Below are 14,197 nucleotides of genomic sequence, written 5' to 3'. Positions count from 1 at the left end.
AAGGCCCAAATGAATTCCCGCTATTGGAACAAAGTGGGTCTTCAGAAACAAGGAGAGGTAGTAAGAAACAAGGCCAGACTGGTTGTATAAGGTCATAGTTAGAAAGAGGGGATTAACTATACATAAACCTTTGCACCACTTTCCAAGTTAAAGTCTATTCGCCTCTTAATTTCCTTTGTTGTTAATCATAGCAACATCTTATATCATATGGATGTTAAGAGTGCATTTTTGAATTGTTACATTACTCAATAAGTGTATGTACACCAACCTCCTGATTTTGAAAATCCTAAAAATCCAGATTTTGTTTTCAAACTTAAGAAATCATTGTATGGTTTGAAACAAGCTCCTAGAGCATGATATGAAAGACTAAGCAATTTTCTTTTAGAAAATGATTTCACCACAGGAAAGGTTAATACAACTTTATTCTGAAAATCATTCAAAAATGATATCCTTGTTATTTAAATTTATATAGATGATATCAAATTTGGTTCTGTTAATGCTGCTTTGTGCAAGGAATTTGCTAAGTCTATGCAGACAAACTTTGAGATGAGTCTGATGGGAGAACTCAAGTTCTTTCTAGGAATTCAGATCAATCAAAGTCCAGAAGGAACATACATCCATAAGAGAAAATACACCAAAGAACTTTTGAAGAAGTTTGACATGTCAGAATGCAAGTCATCAAAGACTCTAATGCATCCTACATGTATTCTTTAAAAGGATGAAGTAAGTGCTAAGGTAGAGCAAAATATATACAGATGTATGATTGATTCTCTCTTATACTTAACTACTTCTAGACCTGACATTTTATTTAGTGTCTGTTTATGTGCTCGCTTCCAATCAGATCTAGAGAATCCCATTTAACAACTGTTAAGAGGATCTTCAGGTATCTGAACGGTACGATTAACCTTGGCTTGTATTATAGAAAATTTAAAGACTACAAGCTAGTGGATTATTGTGATGCTGACTATGCTGGAGACATAGTAGAGAGAAAAAACACTTCTGGAAGCTATCCGTTTCTGGGAGATAACTTGATCTCATGGTCCAACAAGAGACAATCAACAATAACACTATCAACTACCGAAACTAAATACATTGTAGCTTCTCGATGCAGTACTCAAATGCTCTAGATAAAAAGTCAGCTAGAAATCATTAACTAATTCATTTTCCCCACACATTTACAAATCTCCGCCACAAAACATACAAGTCAAAAACAATGAATACACATAATAAAAGACAAATTGTCTTATTGTCTTAGCAATTATCATTCACATGTTTCATGCTTTAGAAGTTGTAAACTGTCACAAATGACTTGCATGTGAAAGAGAATGTTACTGAATTATGGAGATTGAGATAAAACTACCAACTAAGAAATAAAACGAGTAAAAATAGTAAGAGGGATGTTACAAGCTGAATAGTATAAAATCGTAGGAGAACTACTAATGAACTCATTCCTCGTATAAAAACACTTTTAAGGTTATAGATGCTTAAATAAAAAATGAAAAAAAATTAAATAAGATTTTCACTTAACTAAGGGTTAAGCAAAGAAAATCACCTAGAAATAATCATATAATGAGGGGAAAAATCACATATTACTTCATTTTTATTGGAAATAAAATATTACTTTAAGAAATATAATATCAATGTTTCAAGATAATAAATATAATTAGATTTTGTAATCTTTTCACACAAAATCGGTGGACTCTCCATTATTTTTATCTATAAAATAAGTTTTACAATATATTTCTATACTATAATTGATCATGTTTTAAAAGAAATTTATTATTTAAGAATAAAAATATTTTTAATTTTAAATATAAAAATATGAGAGAGACCAAAATTATTTAAATTTAAAAAAGAGCAATCAATTTTATATATCAAATAAAATAGAGGATCAAAATTATAATTAAATTAAAAATAAATAATATCAATTGTTAAGTATTCATTTTTATAGTTGTACTATGTTAAACATGTGATGAAATCAAAGTTATGGACATGAAAAATGACTAAATTTGTAGTTGGTGGAGTGAAAAATATTTATTAAATAATTTATTAAAAAATTGCAAAAATTATAATAAAATAAAGACCATATAACAAAATTAAATTATATTTATAGTAAGACCAACAAATATTTTGTCATCCTTAAATAACATCCAAATATGTTTGTGAGAAAAAATTAACAAAGCATAAACAACCAAGATTTTTTTAAAATAACCACATTTTTCAAATTAATTTCTGAAATAATCAATTTTTCAAAAAAATTACCGAAACAACCACATTTTCAAACAGATGCGTCAAATCAACTGGGCATCCATTTAACATGAAGAGGAGGCGCCACTGATGATGGACCATGCTTTCAAAGTATTGCATGTAGGCGCTAGTAACCATGGCACATGAGCGTATGCATTGGTGTATGCGCCAATTCATCTGGCGCATACATCTTAGTTTTTTTAAATTTATTGGTTAATTTAACAATTAATTAAATAAAATATTGAAAAAAATATATTTATGTTATAATAAAAATTACATGAAATTGATAAAAAATTCAATGACCGCCCCGATCGAAACGTCCCCTTGTTCCACATTAAGGTGCGTTAGTCTGCCTTCGAGGTCTCCCATGATTTTCCTGAGATGTTTAGGGTTTCTGAGTGCTGACATGATCCAATGGTGGCTGGTGTGAAGGTTCGGTGGAAGGTCCAGCGGTATTGTAACACCTCAAAATTTGCCCTCCTCTCTTGGGACTAGCATTAACATATTTGCATTTCATTATTAGGACATTAGGCATTTCATGTTGCATATCATGTGGTTACATTATGCAAGCCATCTTCCCAAGTCTTAATCAGGAGATAGGAAGTCAGAAGGTGCAAGCCAGGGTTTTATTGATTGATCATGGGCCATCTGAGGATTGGGGCTATGGATTAGGGTTTTGTGATTCTCAATGGATATTGGTCTTCATCTTGATTGAATTGATACATCATCATCATCATGGTTGGATGTCATCAGGAGATTGAAGAAGATTCCTTGAGATTAGGGTTTTGACCACTGGTCAACCCTAATCAGTTGTATTGGGCCAATCAGGGCTGGATCAGGAGATGAGGTTTCTGATGGTTATGGGGTTCATTTTGTGATTATATTGTGCTTATTGAGGTTAGGGTTTCACCCTTGAGCCATTTCAGTTGGAGATTGGGGCTCAGATTGATCTATGCATTGACAAATTCATCTGTCAGATGAAAAGTCAACTGTGGTCAACTGTACATGATCTGATGGATGTGGAGGTGGAAATGAGTTAGACACACTTCATTCATGTTGGAACAAGTGTTAAATGACATCTCAAAGCTTAAGAATGAAGAAAATCAAGTCAGGACAAAAACTGCCAAAAATAGAAAGTGACTTGTAATTGAAGTTTCCAAAAATGGAAAGTTTTGGACCTCAAAGCCACGTGTCCAAGGAAGATTCAAATGAAAATTTGTTCAACATGAAAGTTGTAGATCTTGTTCTCACCTTTCCAAAAAGTCCAAGAACTTGAAAATCCAATGTATGGTTGGAAAGTTATGGCTCAGTGAATTTCAAAAATGACCCGTAATCAGGAGGCCATAATTTCCACATACTTTGTCCAAATTGCAAGTTCTTTATATGCACAAACTCCATTTGACATGTACTTTCATGGTGCATCATTGGATTTGTCCAAAAATGTCCAAGGCAAAAAGTCACTTTTCAACTGGACAGTTGAATTGGACCAGGGGCAAAATTGTCCAACTGTCAAAATAATTGGAATTTTGAGATGGGACTTTTTGCTACACCTCATAAATGGCATTTTAAACTTGTTGGAATCATCATTTCATGGCTAAAGCATATGGTATGAGATTTGGCTTGAAAAGTGAAAGTGCTAAAAATGGACAAATGGTGTCACATGGTGATTTTGAGAAATAAGCATCCAATGAAGTTGAGGCAAGTTTCTACAGCTCACATATGGTATTTGGAGGTTGCATGAGCTGTTAACAGGTGGCAATGAGCTGTATATGGAAATTACACTTTTGCCCTCATTTGCAAAATTAGCCATTTCACTTACAATTGCATTTGGCTAATTAACATGATTAGTGGATGATTAAGCTACCATATATAATCAAAAACACTTGTTAATCATAACAGAAATCACAATTCCCCAAGTTGGATCTGAAATCTCTCACATTCTCAAGTTTTCTCTCAAGAACACAAAACCTTCATTTCCAAAATTCATCACCAATTCTCAACCATTTTTCGAAATTTCTTTTGATCTGAACTCACATCATCATCAACATCAACTGTTTTGGAAGATTGGAGCATGAGGAGCATTGAATCGCGACTGCATCTTCAAGAGCATCCATGGTGAAATGGTGAATTCAAGCAATAGAAGCCATGGCAATTGAAGCTAGCACCTCTAATCACCTTCTCTATCCCTCTACTGTTGCTGTTTTAAAGAATTGAGCTCTAAAAGCATCGGTTTCAAAGCTGCCATTTCCAGGTTGGTCAAATTCGAATCTCAAGAAATGTTTAATGTTCATATGTGTTTAGAAGAGCATGAAACGGTGATGATGATGATGTCCTTAGTTTTAGGAATGGATGACTGTAGCATGAGAAATCTAGGTTTGAAGTTATGAACATAAACCCTAACTTCTTCGATTCGTTTGATTTAGAAACATTTAGCCAAAATCAAGTTGATATTCGTGTTGTGCTCGATTAGACGGTTAGAACGGTTATAAGCTTGCCAATTTTCATGAAGATTTTGTGTTCATCCATTTTGTGAAATTCTGGGAAAGTTGTGGTGAGAACGATGAAGATAAGCGCTGTAGATCCAAAACATCATTTGAAAATTTGAAAAAGTGTTTCCCTCCCGCGCCAATAATTAATTACCAAACTGCCATTGTGTTAATTTAATTTATTTGTTTAATTCTAAAAAATTCACATGACCTTTAAAAATTCATAAAAAATAGTAGAAAAATCAGAAAAATATGGAAATTGTTGTGTTGACTTTGTTGTTGACTTTAGGATCTTTTTGACCTATTGGTCAAAGTTGTGCATGGCAAAAATATTGTTTGACCTAGACTTATTTCACATGTGCTCAAAATTGATACATTTTACCATTTGGTTCATGAAATGCTCATAGTGTTGAATAAATTCTTGAAAATTTTTGTGATGATTCTTGACTGATTGATGCTCATTTCCATGTAAATTTCATGAATTTTTGATACCTGGTCATTGAGCAGCAAATTATGGAACTTAGGTGTGACAATTTGTGTCACACCTCTTGATGTCAACTTGCTGGATTTAATTGAGTGGTCTATACTTGTTAGAATGAAATGAAATTTTGCATGATGGTTAGTTAACATGTTAAGATGCTTTGTGAATTTTTGTGGAATTTTTCATTGCATTTTCGAATTGATTGTGATTTTTCATTTCTGTTAACCAATTGTGCAAGCTCATATGATACATGTTGGTAGATTGATTGAGAAATGCTCATGTGGTACTGTATGATCATGAAATTTGGCATGCTTGTAATAGACACATGATGTGACATTCCTGTTTTGGTCTCATCCATTTCTTTTTTGTCTTCATTGAGTTATGAATTTTTGAAGTGGATGTATGCATTGATGTTGTGGTTTGAAGCATGAAATTGTGACTGTTTTTGTTGATTTTCATTGACATGGTTCTATTTGCCCAATTGAGCTCAAATTTGACATGGTATACCTTGAAGATCCCCTGTTTAGGTGTAATTTATTTGATAATTTTTAGATTTGTTTTGATGTGGATTTGAATGCAATAATTCTGTTTGTACGCTTGGTGCCTCATTTGGACTAGTTTGCCTTATTTTGTGCATAGCATGAACATGATGAATGATATAAACATGAGACCAATGATGTTTGCTCTTGTTTGACATTAATTTGAGTTTGGTTTGTGAATGCCTTGCTGTTTAAGGATTTTTTTCTTGCTTTGGACCCTAGGCTTGGCCTAGTGGTCTAGTTGCTAATGTTTGCTTGATTTTTCAGGATCAAAGGCATAATGAACATGGAGAATGATCCAAATCAATTCAATTGATGTTGTTTGATGTTTGTACACTAACATAACATTGTTTTGTAGGTTGTGAAGTTTGGGCTTAAGCTTTGAGTTTGCCTTGTTGTGCATTGAGTTGTATAGTTTGATTGATTGAACACTTGCTGTTTGGTTTTGTCTGTCTGAGTACTAACTGTGTTGGATTGTTTCCAGGTACTTTAGTTGCTCAGTTCCTTGTGAACTTTTGCTTTGCGTTGCTTAAGCAACTTGCATTGAGGTAGGTCCTCTTGGCTTCATGTAGTCTGGAGACCCGGCTGTTACCGGGTCGGGCAAATAAATGTCTGAAGTCCTCCTTAAGAGGCAATGATTGTGGTTGTTTATTTTTTCGTGCCAAGCAGGTGAAAGTCCTTTAAATAAGGAAATTGGTGGAAGGTAGGGGTATGCAGTCTACCCCCCACTATTCTGTGAGTCTTCTCCTTGCTCCCATTACATGGTTGTAGCATTGAGATCAAAAGCCCAAGATCCTGTGCCGTGCACATTGTGTCTGAGTCATCGAGTATAGAAGGGTTCCCCTATTCTGGACCCATGCTCATTTGTCAAAAGTTCTCCCTGGTTAGGGATAAGAGCTGTGAGGTCTGATCCTCACTTCACCTCTTCATCTGCTTCACCTTAGCCTCGTAATGGCAAGGTTAAGAGCAAATCAAAACCATGTACAGACGACTCGCTTCGGCGGTCAAACCCCTTTGATTGAGCCTCTTGTTTGGTTATAGCGTGTGCTCTGTGAATCTCTGATTGACATGCTTGTTTGAGATGCCTGTTCTCATTTGATATATGATGTATGCTTGTATGCTTTCTTCTTTCCTGGTTAGGATTAGATTGCACTGATGCAAGTAGGTAGAAACCTGAACTTAGGGTGACTTTGCATGACAACATTAGGCTCGAGTCTCAGCTCCCTAGTGTCGTGTTTTCCCCTCTGTTTCTGGTTAGGAGAATTTAGTCCCTTTCAGGGGAACTACATCGCCCTGATCCTCGTTCCAGACGAGGTATGTAGGCAGGTGGTCGTGCGAGACCACTCCGGGCAACCTTTTTCTTTTTTGCGTGTGTTTACTTGTTATCTGACTGTGCGTTTTGGTTCGGATGCCGACGTAAGCCCAGTGATTGGCAGTTGGGCTCCATGTTTGCCCCTTTTGAGTGCGTTTTGGTTCGGATGCCGACGTAAGCCCAGTGATTGGCAGTCGGGCTCCACGTTTGCCCTTTTGAGTATGTTTTGGATCGGATGCCGACGTAATTCCATCAAGTGGTTGTCGGGCTCCATGTTTGCCACCTTTGTTTGTTTGATTGTTTTGTGTTGTTTGGCGTGCGTAAGCCGAACTACAGTGGCTCTGATTCTTGTTCCAGACAAGATATGTAGGCATAAGGTGCGATACCTTATCGAGCTCCCTTCTCTTAACCCCACCTGCGTTCCCTGTGTGTGTGTGATGTTTAGCAACCTTTTCTTTATTCTAGGACGTGGATCCCGTCGAGTACGACGGACGTGAGGGGTGCTAATACCTTCCCCTTGCGTAACCGACTCCCTTACCCTTTCTCTCTGGTCGCAAGACCATTTCCTTTCCAGGTTTCTCTGAGCGTTTCCTTTCCCTATCTTGGGATAAATAACGCGCAGTGGCGGCTCTGTGTGTGTTTTCTTTTGAGCTTCGCCGGTTGATTTTTCGCAGGATGCGACAGCTGGCGACTCTGCTGGGGAGTCATCTGATGTAGACCTGTGCTGGTCCATCTTCCCTAAGCGAGTCTCTCCTAGCGTTCTAGGATTGGTTTGGGTTGCTTATTGTGTGTTATTTATTGCATTTATTATTCTAACCAGTGTGTATATATTTGCATTAATGTCTGCATGCATCATACTATCATGTTGTTGCCGTCCTCGGTGCAGGTGTTTCCTCTGTTTGGGGTGGGTGTTCTGAGTGGGGCTAAAACCCAGGCCCGAGTATACACCTAGGATTAGTGTGGTCTCGCGTCGCTCACATGTCGGTTGGGCATGATGTTGCGACGTGACATACCACAAGCCGGACGAGGTTCATCTGAGAAATGCTCTTCCAGTGGGATTTTCCACTTTGGTTGGGTTATCTCTTTTGGGCTGTTGACTCTGGTGACCGATCATTTCCCGGATCTTTGGTTCAGACGATCTCAGGAGAGCTGCAATGGCACACCCGAAAGGGCAAACCCATTGAGTATCTCTGCCCGATTGTCGAGACTATTATCCGCCTTAGGGTGACCTGATTAGAATTTACCTGTGAGGGGAGGGTTGATTCTTTCAGATGCATGTTCAGATGGTGACTCAGATGGTGACTTGTGTTCCGTGGGTCCTATTTATGAGTCGGATTTATGGCCGTTTATTTCTGAGACGCCGGAGTGCTGTCCGTGATTTATCAGTGGGGATCCGTTTATTTCAGGATTCCCCGGGCCGAGTTATTTATCAGTGGGGATCCGTTTATTTCAGGATTCCCCGGGCCGATTCAAATGATGATGGGTATCTGCTCAGAGATTGATGATGATGATGATGATGTATCTGTCTTCCGTTTATTTCGGAACCCATAAGTTGGATTGGTGGTTACTTGTTTCTTCAGATGGTTATGATTAGTTCAGAGACCAGGTTTCAGAGCAACAGATGATCAGATGACTTGGAGGATGGCAATGCATTGCATTCATTCATCTGCATCATTCTCAGTTTGCATTCATCTGCACCTAAACTACGTTTAGCCATATGGGGAGCATTATTGATTGAGAATCTGGTTGAGAGACATCTTGAATTTCAGAATGTGGATGTCAAAATGTTGTCTGTCTCAATGAAACCAGAATCAAAGGACAGAGTCTTCCTCATATGGATAGATGTTGCATTCATGCATATTAACCCATTTGCTGTTTTGTAGGTGTCAACCGGTGCGCATAGCTTGTTTGCTCAGATATCCTGCTGGGGGCAACAAATCCAAACTGATGGATCCTCCCAACGCTGACATCCTCGAACTGAAAGAGAAGATGGGAGAGCTGATCAATGTCATGCAAGAGTTCGCCTTGGGGCAGAAAGTAATTGCCGAAAAGGTGGGGAGGATTGAAGACTGGCTGAAGATGGGGAACATGCAAGGAAACGCTTCATCGTCTGGACCGAAGAAATCTTTTGGTAATGACCAGCACAAGGATGAGGGTGAATCGAGTGCCGTGTACGCCCAGAGAGGACACGGTAGGGGTCGTTACTACCAGCACACCGCTGCGGTAACTATTCCTGCTGACAATCAGCCTGCACAACAGCAACAGCAGCGTCAGCCATTTCAGCGGAGGTCTCCGAGGGTAGGATATCCAGTACGGAGGAGGATGAGTGATCGGCATTTTGACAGGCCTCCTGTGACATACTCTGTCCTATTGAAAAAGTTGAAAGATATGGGGCTGGTACAGTTGAGGACTTTGGCACCTATGGGACCTGATCAAAGGCCAGCCAATTTTGATGAAAATGTCAAATGTGAATTCCATTCGGGTGCTCCCGGGCACAGCGTAGAGGACTGCAAAGCTTTTAAGCACGTAGTCCAAGACCTGGTGGATTCAAAGGCTATTAACTTTGCACCATCTCCAAACGTTAATGCCAATCCCATGCCGGCACATGGTCAGGCGATGATGAGTGCAGTTGTTGAAGATTCGGATCACGTCTGTGTGATGGGGGAAGAGAACAACAGTGACTGCAAGTTCAGTGGTTGGATAAAGCCGTGCGTATCAGGGATGGGAATCCAGAACTGGAAGGCCTAAAGGATCATCACTGTCACTCGTCCGGAAGAGTAATATTTCTTGTTTTCAGTTTTATTTGCATGAAAGCCATACGTGTTGCCCGACACGTAATGGTCCATTGTAAGGGCCACCTCATGTTCATAATTTGCATTTCTGCATCATTAATAAATGGATGTTTTTCAGTCAAAAAACGGTGTTCCCTGTCTTTCTTTTATTTTTGCAGTTTAAAAACAAATAAAAATGGCAATGTTTATTTTCATTTTTCCTTTTTGATTTGTCTCGTCCCAAAGTCGAAAAATAATTCTCCGGATCTCGTTGATAACAATTTGGTTACCCCTCATATGACTTCGACAATCCGAGCAATCAGGCTGAAGAAGAAGGCAAAGAAGATTGTGATCTACTGGAATTAACTAGGTTGTTGAGACAAGAGGAGAAGGTGATTCAGCCGCCCGAGGAGCGGGTTGAGATTGTTATTCCACGCACCGCCGAGGTCAGGAAGGAGATGAAAATTAGAGCCGCTTCAGAGGCGAATCGAGAGCAGGATGGTAGCCTTGTTGAAAGAGCATGTGGATGCCTTCGCCTGGTCATGTCAGGATATGCCAGGAACGGATACCGATGTCGTTGTGCACAAGCTACCATGGAGAGAAGACAGTCCTCTGGAGAAGCAGAACGCCAGTGCCTGTATCAGAGAGCCATGGTGACTTTGTTTTATGATATGATTCATCATGAAATAAAATGCTATGCTATGACATGATAGCAAAGTCCCAGACAAGAGAGGGGCATCTGGCAGACCGGGGCAAGTCGTTTGACCGATTAAGACAATTCAAACTGAGGTTGAATTTAGATGAGTGCACTATCAGAGTGCGGTCCGGTAAGATGATTGGGGTTCATTGTAAGGGAGGAATCGAGGTTCATCCTGCAAAAAAAAAAAAAAAAAAAAAAAAAAAGAACAATAAGAGAAACGCCTGAACCGAGAAGGAAAAAGAGAGGTTCGTGGTTTCTTAGAAAGATTGAACTACCTGTCATGGTTCACATCTCATCTAACGGCCACGGGCGAACCTATATTCAAGTTGTTGAAAAAAAAAAAAGATCAAATGGTCAGGTGAAATAATGATTGCCAAGGGGCATTGAAAAATAAAAGAAAAGTTGCAGGAACCTCTGATTCTGATTCCCTGTGGGAGGAGTAGTTGTTAATCTGGTACTTGACAGCCTTCGAGGGTCTATGAGGTGTATTGGGTCAGCATGACGCGTCTTGTCGAAAAGAGCATGCAATTTACCTTAGCAAAAAGTTTATCGACTGTGAAACAGTACGTTCACTGTTCGAGGAAACTTGCTGTACTTTGGCATAGGCTGCTCGCCGACTGAGACAGTATATGTTGATTCATGCCACTTTGTGGATTTCCGAGATGGATCCGATCAAGTATGGGTTTGAGAATCCAGTATTGACCGGACGGGTTCTCAGAAAGCAATCAAGGAGTGTATTGTCTGATTACATTGCCTAGCAACCCATTGAGGGTTATCAACCGATGAAGTTTGAAGTTCCCTGATGAGGACATCTCGAGGTACTCTAATCGAAAGATTGAGAGTGACCGATCCCGGAGGAGGGGCCTGACCCCGAATCCGAACGGATTCCGATGTCTGATGGGGAGGTTAAGGTGAATAGGCTTTTGTTGCCAGGATAGCATTTGAATGCGCCAACAGGGTGGCTAAGTACGAAGCTTGTATCCTGGGTACCGTACCGCAGTACGTACATCTACTGGGGCAACTCCTTTCTCATTGGTATATGGAATGGAGGCGGTATTACCTGTTGAGGTTCAGATTCCCTCTTTGAGAGTCCTGATGGACGTGAAATTGCAAGAGGCTGAATGGGTAAGGACCCGGTACGAAGAGTTAAGCCTAATCGAAGAAAAGAGGCTGGCAGCCATCTGTCATGGGCAATTATACCAGCAAAGGATGAAGCGTGCTTTTGACAGAAAGGTGCGACCTCGGGTATATCACGTGGGTGATATGGTGCTGAAAAGGATCCTTCCTCCTCAAAACGATCGAATGGGCAAATGGACACCGAATTATGAAGGTCCATTCGTGGTCAAGAAGGTTTTCTCTGGCGGAGCCTTGTTGTTAACGACCATGGATGGCGAGGATTTTCCATCCCCTGTGAATGCAGACGCAGTTAAAAAATACTTCGTATAAATTGACCCGCTGGACGAAAAGAATAAAATAGTCCAGGCAAAAATGGGCATCCCGGCGAACCAAAAACAGAAGGAAAGGTTCGGGCAAAAATTAGGGATATAGATGAAAAAATGTACACCCGGCAAGTCGAAAACCTGAGATAGGCGACTTGGGCAAAAAGGGGTATCCCGGCGGACTGAAAACCCGAAAGGGCGGTCCGGGCAAAAGAGGGATTGAAACAAACAGCTGCGTCCAGCATGATCGTTTGCGCTTTGGTTAAGGCATCATGGATAATACCCGGTAGGGATCAATCAGAAACGTCTTGTTTAGAAGGCAGAAAGCATGGAGAGTCTGAGGACATATGGGGTGTAACCGAGTTGGAACTCGACGAGATCACGGGTTTCACACTGCCATTAGGATAGATTTTTCCTTTTGCGCAATTACCTCTTTTCAGGAATTGCTTCCTTTTGTATTACTCATTTGAGCCACACACTTTTCAAATCAATAGAATGCAAATTCAGTCAAATAATTTTGTTTTTGTTTTTCATAACCGCTTTGATTGCAAAAACATCCAGATATTTTTGATAAAGAATCTTGCATTTTAAGACATACAGGTTCCTTCCAATGCATGTTTATAAGATTGAATGCTTGAAATCTTATTTGGAAGGTTGAGTGACCCAAGTGTTGAAATCTTGACACGCCTGGGGCACGGTTTTATCTAACGATCTGTTTTGCAGAAATTGTTAGATATTTTCACTCACTTGCAGGTTGTGATGTGGACGCTTTGACAAGAGAAATTCCCCAGAGAGTTCGATCAGGAACGAATGTGTGAAAAAAACGGCGAAGAAACGTTGAGACGTGCGACGATCCTTGATGGTAACCAAGAAGACTCTTCAAAATCAGAAGATTGAAAAGTCTGTAAAATTCCCCGCAGAGTCCAATCAGGAACGAATGGGTAGAGAAGCGATGAGCGACGTTGAGACGTCCGACGACCTTTGAAATTAACCAAGAAGACTCTTCAAAGTCGAAAGGTTGAAATTTCTGTATAACTCCCAGGAGTACGTTTCCGTCAAGCGCGGAGCGATTTGGAATACAAGATGATGGAGCAGAAAAGGTCCAGACGAGTCTGGGAATTCTCAAAAGTGGAAAGCCGATGCGAGTATTGGAGGTGGATACTGGTTCGACGAGTCGATGGGTGTTCTGTACCAACTTTTCTCATTTCCCAGCTAGGTCCCCAAGCAGTGTCAGGAGGACCATTTCCCCAACAGATCCGAGGTCTGTAACTTCCCCAGCCGAGTCGAGATGGTTATCCTCGGCAGGTAAACGGTGTTTCCTCAGCAGCCGAGCCCGAAGGTTGCTATCCCCGAGTGGAGCGGGTCTTTTTCAAAGAAATATACCTCCAGCAGTTCCCCGAGTGGAGCGGGTCTTTTGCAAAGAAATATATCTCCAGCAGTTCCCCGAGTGGAGCGGGTCTTTTTCAAAGAAATATATCTCCAGCAGTTCCCCGAGCGGAGCGGGTTCAAAGAAATATATCTCCAGCAACTCCCCGAGTGGAGCGGGTTCAATGAAATATATCTCCAGCAGTTCCCCGAGTGGAGCGGGTCCAAAGAAATATATCTCCAGCAGTTCCTCGAGTGGAGCGGGTCTTTTTCAAAGAAATATATCTCCAGCAGTTCCCCGAGCGGAGCGGGTTTCAATGAAATATATCTCCAGCAGTGTTCATCCTACCAGTGGATTGAACAAGTTCCCGTAGTGGACGAATTTCTGCATCCCCAGCTGTGATGATTCTACCTATGGATTGCATGGGTTGTCCCAGCGGAGTAGTATGCGGTTTCCTAGCAGGGTCAGGATGGTTATCCCCAGCAGGTTTCAGATCGATGCTTTCCCAGTCGTCACGACTGGAGGTTGCTGTTTCCCCAGTGAAGTCAACGGGTATCTGTGAGGGTTTTCCCGAAGTGGAGTCAGGATTGATATTCCCCAGCAAGTCAAAGATTGTTGTATCCCCACAGAGTGCATTGGTGGTTCTTATCCCCAGCAGTTTCTCGAGTGGATTGGGTGCAAAGGAGGTTTCCCCAGCAAGGGTTGCCTATTTCCCAGCAGCAGTGCTATTCCCCAGCAGGTTGGAGTTGGAGCAATGGCGAGTTCCTCAGCAGAGTGTCTCGTGCTTCCCAGAAGAGTCCCTTGAGGGGGATATTTTTTATGCATTCATCATGTAAATAAGCATATCATATTGCAT

Source organism: Lathyrus oleraceus, chromosome 7, assembly GCF_024323335.1.
Source record: "Lathyrus oleraceus cultivar Zhongwan6 chromosome 7, CAAS_Psat_ZW6_1.0, whole genome shotgun sequence".
In the NCBI taxonomy this organism is placed as follows: Eukaryota; Viridiplantae; Streptophyta; class Magnoliopsida; order Fabales; family Fabaceae; genus Lathyrus; species Lathyrus oleraceus.
This window is presented reverse-complemented; position numbering follows the sequence as displayed.